This window comes from Trachemys scripta, chromosome 1 (genome assembly GCF_013100865.1).
Source record: "Trachemys scripta elegans isolate TJP31775 chromosome 1, CAS_Tse_1.0, whole genome shotgun sequence".
NCBI classification, from domain to species: Eukaryota; Metazoa; Chordata; order Testudines; family Emydidae; genus Trachemys; species Trachemys scripta.
The window spans coordinates 305,963,461-305,973,994 of NC_048298.1; positions in this window are offsets into that span (position 1 = coordinate 305,963,461).

The window sequence follows — 10,534 nt, forward strand, 5'->3', positions numbered from 1 at the left end:
TGCAGGGCTCCCTGTGAAATGTTGTACTCCAGCACTGAGCTGCAGCTCTTGACTGTGGATCTCCATCCAGCACGCAGAGTGGCGCAGGAAGAGGCATTGGGCTGGGTTTAAGGTAGTCCTGATTGCTACTGGGAGGATTCTCCGAGGTCCTAGCGCTCAGCTCTACCTGCTGCAATACAGATACGGCTCCAGCTCTATTCACTACTTAAAGTAGCTCTCTTACTGCTCTGCGGCAACGTATGCATGCACATAATTAAATAAATGCCCAGAAACTTTATGATATAAATGAAACACGTGCTTAATGTGTAAAGCCAGACTGCTGCTGGAAGCAGGATCTTTTGGGAGATCCCTGCAGAGTCAGGTCCACCATAGCATTTGATAAAAAGCATTATCGTTGTAACTGGAAAACTACTCCGACGGTGGATTCTGACATTCCCGGTGTTATTTGCGATAGGGCACTTAGAGGTCACTGACGGTCTGGAAATCAACCCCGCTCTTGCGAATGTAGATAGAAATACCAGCCTCTGTGTCACAGCAAATCATTGCTGGTTACACTGACAATTGTATGTCAGGTACATTGGATGCCAGCCACCTGTCCCCATGAAGCACAGCGTGGAAATTCGATCGGTCACCTGGAAGTTTGTGAAACACTTTTATTGGAGCCCCATTATTCTTCAGCTTTACCACGTGGAAGTTTTCCTTCGCTGGAGCCTGACCCCCTTTCTGCGCTGTCGCACCACACAGCTCATGGGAGGTGAGGGGCGCTGGGGAGCCGCCGCAGCCAGGAGTAGTTCAACTCGCACCGGAGGGGGCACTTTTGGGACAGCTCTACCCTGCCTTTCTTTTCTACTGTGATCTACGGTACTCACACGCTAGGGAGAGCCTCGCTCTTTGCTCGGAGGAAGCTGTAGGCTCCTGCAGTTCAGAATCAGGATAAGAGCGTGGGATTATAAACGGCTTTTAAGGCTCGGGAGGATGCAGTGGAGAATCTGGACAGTGTCCCTGTGCTGCTTCCAAAGTCTCCTGCAGCAGCCGACTCCCTTAATGCTTCATAATGAAATCACTTTTCTGTGAACCGGACTCTTCGACGGGTTTCTGCGAGCAAGCTACAGTCCAGTGCAATTTTAAAGTAAACTACTCTGCAAACCCAAATGGTTTACAAATCAGTATTGTCCTAGCAACAATCTGTTGGGGGGCGGAAAGTTACTAGTAAATCTGGTGGGTTTTTATTTATTTGTCACCAGCCATATCACAGCAATGAGAAGGAAGTCGCCAGAAGGGTCTGTTGATTTGCCAGAAAGATTATTTTATATCAAGGTGAGGTTTGAATGACATGACCCTCTGATAGGGCAGGGCCCAAAGACGTTAGTGGTGGAGGCTGGAGACGGGTCTTTGAGAGGAAGAATTTGCAAGCAGATGAAAAATAATATATTTGGTGGTTCTTTTATGTGGGTGGCTATCAAGGAGCTGGTGTGACCCATCTCACCTTTCCCAGCTACAACAGTTTGAAGAACATAATGGACAATATTCAGTTTTGGACTAGCAACAGATTTAAAATCCAATATCTCACTGTATAATGGGACTAGAAATTTGTACTCTATGTTCCTGGAGAGGAGCTGGGAGCCACCTTCCCACCTGTTTCTAGCCCTGGTAAACAACCAAATATCAGACGCTCAGATCACTTGGTTATATTACCACTGCTGTGTCAACAATGCAAACTTTCATTGCCCATTAGTCCAATTTTCTAACAAGCAATTTCATGCTCTTTCATGTCACCCCTTATGTATGGAAAAAGCTTCCCAGTAATATCCCAAAAGCCACTACATAACAGTCTTCAAATATGTTAATGGCTATTATAGAGAGGACAGTTCTCCATGTCCACTGAGGTTCTGACAGAAGCAATGGGCTTAGTCTACAGCAACGGAGATTTAGGTTAGATATTAGGGAAAACTTTCTGACTGTAACGGTAGTTACTTTCGGGAATAGGCTTCTAAGGGAGGTTGTGGAATCCCCATCATTAGAGCTTTTTAAAAAAGGTTGGACAAACACATGTCAGGGATGATCTAGGTTAACCTGGTCCTGCCTCGGTTCAGGGGACTGGACTTGATGATCTCTTGATCTCCAGCCTTATGATTTTATGATTGTTTTCCTTATAATCTCTCCTTAAAATTCATCTCTGTCAAAAACACTTGATATTGGCTAGGCCTGCTGCTTTTTGTGCTAATCATGCCTGTTTCACTGTTTTTTTATCTTTCCACAATGATACATCCGTTGTCTTTCATCATGGGGAGAGATTTTTTTTATAACCTATGTCTCCCATATCTCATATAATGGATTTTGGTCCCTGAGTTGGGCCTCTAGGTGCTACCATAATACAATCTACACCAGCATTAGGTGGGTGTTTGAAAGCTGTTCAGAAGTTTGTAATGTCAGCAGCAGAGATGGATTAGTGGGCAGAGTGCAGGTAAAATGGCTACAAGGTTATCACATGAATAGCAGCACCATAGTTAAAAGAAGGAGAGATGCACATACACACATATGGGATAAGAAGTTTTGTGGCATAAAGGTTTTATCTAACTTGAGGCTCTGATGTCTGAATTACTCATAAATATCAAAGCCACACATGAATTATGCAGGACATCCCAAATATTATACCCCTCTGTAAGTAAGTGGTGTTCCAGCCTGGCACCACACAAAATCTATACACGATGCATAATGTCAAATGCACCCCCTCACAAAAGTTTGCCTTTATTGATACCTCAAGCAATATTAAAAGCCTACACTTTTATCCCCAAGACATCCATGTGGAAATGTCTCTATCACTAGTTCCTTTTAACCAGAGTTTCACGCCTACCTCTCTTATATCCTGGTGGAGTTAAAAGGTTGTCTGCCACAATGAGTCATCAGAAGTTACTTCTCAGCTTTCTACAGGATTTTAACTGCTAACAGAGTGGATCAACACAGTCTTGCATCTCCATGCAGGATGTAGTTCCTGGCACCCTGTTGCACCACCATATAAACTTCCCATATGTTCCACATCAATGTGATATTTTTGAGATACAGTGCATGATCATGCACCTTTTACTGCTTCACCTCCACTTTGCCCACCAGTTCATCCCCTGGCTTATTTCTCACATATCAAATTCTGAGCAACTTCTTATAACCACCATCATAAAAAAATCAATTTGCCATGAGAAAAGATTCTTCCTTTCCCAAAAACATATGGAGATTCACCCAAAAATGCTTGGGCCTCACCCTTAGGATGAGCAATACTGAGTCCTGGATCAGTGTTAGGTTTAAGATCCTGTACTTTGTAGAGGGAGAATTGGAAGATTTATACCATTGGAAAGAGAGGCTTCTTAGTTTTCCAGAGGGACACATAGCATTTGCTTCTGGTCCTAGAAAGTCTTGAGTTATCAGACTTTAAAGAAGTGACATTTGTCGCTATTTTAGGAGGCAATGTGCCCGAGAAGCAGCTACTCTGTGTGTCATGTTCCCTTAATCTGTATAGATATCTACTCATATATCTGCACGAGTTAATGCTGTTTCAAACAACATTAACTCTTATTTTGTGCCTTCAGCCCCCTAAGCAAAAGGAACTGTTTAACCAGCTATGGACAGAGGATCCACTGGCAACTTAGAGAAGCCATGCTGCCATGAAGAAGAAGGGATCCAGTCATCACCATGGAGGGATCAGCTCTCAGTGGGGCTCCAACTTCCTTTTCCCAAGGGGACCCAGGATCTGCAGTTTGCATTCTGTGTGGTCCCACATATAACCCACCAGGTGAATTTAGGGGAGTTTTGCAGGACATCTGTCACCCTTCTGCAAACTTCACTGCAGGATGACAGTATACCGGTAATTATTATTACTGATTATGGCATTCTAGATGCGCACGGAATTGTGCAATAGGACTGCGCTAAACATCTACCCATGCCTTAAAGTCCTTACATTCTAAGACAATGACCTGGTACAGTGCAAATGAAGAAAACAATACATCAGAGGTGACATTGAAAACATGCTTGTCAGATACATGCATAAAAACTGGAATTTAGGCATGTAATACTATTTTCAAGTTCTCTCCCAGGAGGGGAGGGATTGAGAATTGAATCAATGCAGAGAAAAGGTTGTTAGGATTGTGCGCAGGGGATTCAATTAAGTTGGAGAAGTAGAGTTGGTTAGCAAGGAAGATGGCAGAACTGAAGGAGGAAAGAACAAATTTGTAGTGGAGGTCACAGGATTTCCACGAGAGATGCTCCACAGTGAAAGAGCAACAGCAGAGGAAGCTGAGGTAGGGGATGAGCCACGGTGGACCTGACTGTGGGAGAGAAGGGCAAAGGAGTCACAGGTGGAGGAGAGTGAAGCATGGAGAGACTCAACAACCATATCATTGGAACAGAGGTCTGAGAGGAGATGCGATGTTATCAATGCTTATGGACTGGAAGTCAGCAGAAAGGCTAAGAGACAAGGCACTGGGGAAATGGGGAGGGCTGATGAGTGCTGCTAAAAGAGACCATGTGATGGTTGGGGAGAGGGAACTGAGCAACAGAGAGATAGCAATGCTTGGTAAAGACCAAGTCAAGTAAATGGTCTTTTTAATGAGTGGGACAGTTAAACCAGGGCTGCAGGTCAAATGAAGGGGTGAGCGCGAGGAAATATGCAGCTAAGGGGCAGGATAGGTCATCAACATGGAAGCTGAAGTCTCCAAGGATGAGTGTGGGAGATTGTGAGGAGAGGAAGAGAGTGTTTCTGCTCCTCTCCAAAATGGGTGGAGAGGGAGCTAAGCTATTAATGTAGATACACAAAAGAAACCCTAAAAGAAACAAATATTTAGGCAAATGCCACTTCTGTCTGGCAGTTCAAGTCTACTGAAACCATATGACTGAAGTAGGTTGGATTAATAAAAGGAAATCACAGATGGCAGAAGAGTAAAACACACAGGAATCGTATTTATCCTGTGCTGGATAATATCACATCATACTTAACTTTTCAGATGAGAGGATTATAAACCACACTGCAGTAGCATAGCCTGCATGAATTTCCTATGACATGATATTTTACCACTTTTAGGAACTAGTGCATGTACCCATACAGAGAACTGGTTCATCCTCATATTGACAAACATGGCCGAATATGAGAATTCTTCCTGTCCTTGGGAATTAACTGATTGTGTGATTTCAAATGTCATGTTTTAGGTACATACAAAATAATGCTATTATCATAGATTCATAGATTATAGGACTGGAAGGGACCTCGAGAGGTCATCGAGTCCAGTCCCCTGCCCGCATGGCAGGACCAAATACTGCCTAGACCATCCCTAATAGACATTTATCTAACCTACTCTTAAATATCTCCAGAGACGGAGATTCCACAACCTCCCTAGGCAATTTGTTCCAGTGTTTAACCACCCTGACAGTTAGGAACTTTTTCCTAATGTCCAACCTAGACCTCCCTTGCTGCAGTTTAAACCCATTGTTTCTGGTTCTATCCTTAGAGGCTAAGGTGAACAAGTTCTCTCCCTCCTCCTTATGACACCCTTTTAGATACCTGAAAACTGCTATCATGTCCCCTCTCAGTCTTCTCTTTTCCAAATGCCACAATCAATCAATTATCAATTAGCCACAGCAAACTGCATCATTATATGTATTAACGTGGTCTTATCGAATATATATATAGCTCTAGGGCAGTGGTTCTGAAACTTCTGTGCTGGTGACCCCTTTCACATAGCAAGCTTCTGCATGCGACCCCCCCCCTTATAAATTTAGAACACTTTTTTATATATTTAACACCATTATAAATGCTGGAGGCAAAGTGGAATTTGGGGTGGAGGCTGACAGCTTGCGACCCCCATGTAATAACCTCGAGACCCCCCCTGAGGGGTCCCGACTCCCAGTTTGAGAACCCCTGCTCTAGGGGATATCTGAAGGTAGATAAGGTGGAAGTATGCATTAAATTGCCAAATATGTTTGAAATTTCTCCCACACATTTCTGTACTGTGATCATACACATATGTTAACTGTTGGCTCATATCTGTTGTTACTTATGAATTATTTACCTTATGATGACTAAATACACTGAACACACAGTATAAACTACAATAAAATGGATTTCTTAGATATGCTAATGACCTCAATATATGAAACACATGCCTGAAAATTGAAAAGAAGAACATTTAAATCTGCCTGTGAGAAATCTTTGAAAGAGTTACTCCAGATTACTAGATTGTCATTCACTTCATGTTAATTATATTCACAATATGGTTCTTTTTCACTCACATACACCTGTGCACTAAATAGCTATTAGCTGGATACTACAGGAACATAGGAATTGCCATACTGTAGCAGACCAATGGTACAGTTAGTCCAGTAGCCATTCTTCAATAGTGGCCCGTACCAGCAGCTTCAGAGGAAGGTGCAAGCGATCCTGAAGTAGACATATATGGAATAGCCTGCCCAAAAAGAAAGTTTCTTCCCAAGCTTCACTTGTTAAAGGTTGGCTTATGCCTAGAAGCATGAGAGTTTGTTTGACTTGCTTGTAACCTTTACACCATTAGTCAAGAGAGATAATGCTGGTTTATACCAGCTGAGAAGTTGGTCCACTGTTGTATATGCTGGTAAATAAAAAACTGCACTATAACCCTTCTGCCAGTCTGAGTTGGCAGCAACAAGGGCTGTGTTCAGTATCTAGAGGTTCCTTTTCAACAATACAACACAAAAACATCTTGCGCCCCCACCCAGTGACCTGAGACAATTATACACCACCCCCTGGGTGCCTCTAAGAGGCAATACTTCCCCTCTCACAAACACAGAGTCTGAGTGTAGCAAAAAATCTTTAATAAAAGAAGGGAAGTAACTCAGCATTAATTTGGGAAAACACTGCAAAAAGGGTTCATACACATAAACCATGAGCAAAAGACCCACCCTCCCAAGGAAGTTGGGCAGTGTCCTTTTCCCCTCAGGTTCTTAAGTCCAGCAACCCAAAAGTCTCTTTAACGTGCCCATCCCTTCTCTGTACCCCACTCACAGTTGCTGTCCTTAGTCAGTGCAGACCCAGAGGTCAGAGGTGCATGTGCAAAGTTCACCTCCCACCCTGGGTGGAGTGGGGGGTAAGGAGGCACCTTACTCGCTCCGCTGCTCAGGCACTCGCTTGCCACCCCTCTCTACCAGCCACCCTGCCAGGTGATCACCACACCTCTCTGTGGGGCTCTGCTCTGGCCCTCTCTGCCAGCCACTCACCGTACTTCTCCACCAGCCACCCTGCTGGACGCTCATCAAAATGTCTTCAGGGCCCACCACTTAACATGGCTCTCAGTGATTTCAGCTGGTAGTGTGGCAGCTTCTTGCATCAGAGACACTGTCCCAAAGCAGATCTAACACTTAGACCTAGATATCAGTGATTTTAGCTCTGCAGCATGTAACAAGACTCTCAACTGAGTGTAAATTAGCTCTTATATTATACAGTAGACAGAGAAAGGGGCAAATAGTATCTATTTTACCCTTAAGCAGGGCATATACTACCAGGTGCAGGTACAAGTGCTAACCTCTCCCCTAGGCTTTGGAACCCATGTCCCCTGCCTAGCAAGTGCTGTTTAGTTGAGGGTGAGTCCCTCAATTGGGTTATGCCAGGCACAGTTCTGCTGCTGTAGATTCATACAACAAGGATAACAACCCTTTATTACTCCCACCCCAATAAGAAGGACACTGGGGATCCAACACAGCCAAAAGTGATCATTTGGGCAAGCAATCCCATCATGCTGTGCACCTAGGCAGGGTAAGTGTGCCCATGCAAACAAGATCAGCTCTTCCACAGCTCATCACTAGATGTCAGGGGAGAGCTCATTCAGACTCTGCTTACATCGGTAAGGAGATGAATTTATTGGATGACTGATTCCATCCATCCACAAAATCTACGACTTTATTAAATTGCTAACCCTGTGTATCTGTGAGAAGAAATACAGTATCACACAATACTTTATATTATACTCCAGAATAAAACAGTGCTAATGGAAGGGGCAAGACTGATTACACTGGAAATAAAGTAGGACTGCTCTATAGAGCAGATACAATACAGTGTTCCCTATCAATGCATCTCAACTGTGTTTCAGAAAGGCCTTTTGTAGGGTAAGGGTTCAGTCCCCAGGGCGTCCAGTCAGTTCTGGAATTCTCTACTGAGAGTCTCCTCTGTTGTCCCATTCTTTTTCTTTTACTTACACACACACACACACACACACACACACACACACACACACACACACACACACACAGACAGCTATATATATATAGAATAAAATAATAAAATAAAGGTGCATACATAAATTAAGTTCATTGTACTAAGTGTTGTGCATGTCACAATGGGGATTACAACACAGGAGTACCTGGCTTTTAGTCCTGGGGTGAGTGCACTCCACTGTCTCTTACATTATTGAGCTGTTGCTTCTTCTAGTCAAAGGTCAAATTGACTGCTCAATAGATGAGCCAGCTCCAGCAAGGCAGACGGAATAGTACCTTGGCCACAGATTGGTCAGGAGTCTACCAACAAATCCAAGGATCAATGGCTGTTGGTTACACAGGGTGGCTGTAGGTGGGACTGTAAATAGCCCATACATTATTGGAAAATTCACCCCAGATTTTTTAATTCCAATGATCAGTTTACATTGCAACCAAAAAGGGCTAGAAACATCTATAAAAAAATGAAACCTGAGATTCTCTCTCCAGTTTGTGGAGTCGCTGCAGTCATGGGCTACACTGTTCCCCAAAACTGCTACTGTTTATATTGGCCCTGTCAGGAGGTTTAGCTACTTCTTTGGGACTTAGTAAATCTGTTGCAAATAATGTTGCAGGAGCTTTGTGCATCCAGTGAAGACTAATGGCGAAATGCAAAGATGGCACAAATGGCAGTATAAATTGCACCCACTTAACTAATATATAATTTACATGCTGAAGGGGCAGAAGGGCAGGGTTGTAACAGGAAAAGCCCCCACTAAAGGATATATGATGAAATATGGATAAAGCTATTTTATCTTATACCTTCTTACACCCTCCATTTGGCTACTTTTCCCGCTATAATCTGACCTTCCATCCCACAGAAGATAAATTGCACCCATTTAGCAATGTGTAATTTATGCCATGTACACTACTTCAGGATTTGGCCCTAGGACCTTGTCGTCTGATGGACTGGGCAATATGCATGATCTAACAACAAATAAACATCTTTCACATAGAGACTTTTTCTCCCTGGGCTGGCTTTTGGGATTTAGGGGGCACAGATGCAATCTGTGTTGTTCTATTCAGGAGGTCAGCCAATGATTATAATAGTCCCTCCTGGCCTGAAAATCTATGAAAAAAGAAATAAAAGGCTTTCCAAGAAGAAAGGAACCAGCTTAGGCTTCAAACTACCCCACTAGCAACTGAGTGTGGCTCTTCAGAAGAATTAAATAAGTTCATGGAGGATAGGTCCAGCAACGGCTATTAGCCAAGATGGTCAGAGATGCAACCCCATGCTCTGGGCGTCCCTAGCCTCTGATGGCCAGAAGCTGGTAGTGAATGACAACAGATGGATCACCCGATGATTACCTGTTCTGTTCATTCCCTCTGAAGCACCTGGCATTGGCCACTGTCAGGAGACAGGACACTGGGCTAGATGGACTATTGGTCTGGTCTAGTATGGCCAGTCTTATGTCCTCTTCCTCTCTGACTACCATGGAGCTGTTTCTGTACCATTAATGAGCACACTTCTGAGGGGCTAACTGGTCCTTCAGTCCTTGGCCCTGTGTCATTACTTCCCCCATGGGAGGCCTGAACATGCAGCTACCTCCATTCACACTGGTATTTAGTCATGGTCTCTGTTCCCTATCACCTCACATCTCACAAGAAAAGAAGATGGAGAGCCCAAAAATTCTTAAATGACAAGATTTTTTTGACTCTGCACTATTTGCCTCTGTAGCTGTTCTCAAAAAAGAAGAGATAGCTGAGCCTGTTTCAGTTTGGAGAGCTCATGAATTCATGACTCCTAGAAAACCATTGTGGGGACTGCAGTCCTCTCCGTGCAGCTGTTCTCCCAAGAGAGCTTTATAAACTCATAACAAGAGGGTCTGAAAAATGCAACAGCAATGGGAATCAGCAACTTGGATTTCAATCCAGAAATAGATGCTCCCTGAAGAACTGCTTGCTTCTAGGCACTGCCTTGAAAAGGTTTACAATCAATCTTCAGGAGAGGCTTTTTTTCCTTTTTGTACTTCCATCTTTTTAAAAATTTCTCATAACTGAAACAATGTTAAAAAAAGAGCACTACTCCAACCAGTAAGGAATCTCAGGGATTGGCCTCACACCACCACCAAGTACTGAAAGTTTATTCATTCTATGGGTATGTATAAACCCAATTACTCTGGGTCTGATTCTGTCTCTCTTACTCCCATGGATAGCCCCATTATAGGCATTGGAACAATTCACAGAAGCCCTGCAATATTGGGTGGGCCTTCTAATATTACATACAAACCCTTCACTTTTAATAGATGCCATGCCTATAGAGAAATATATA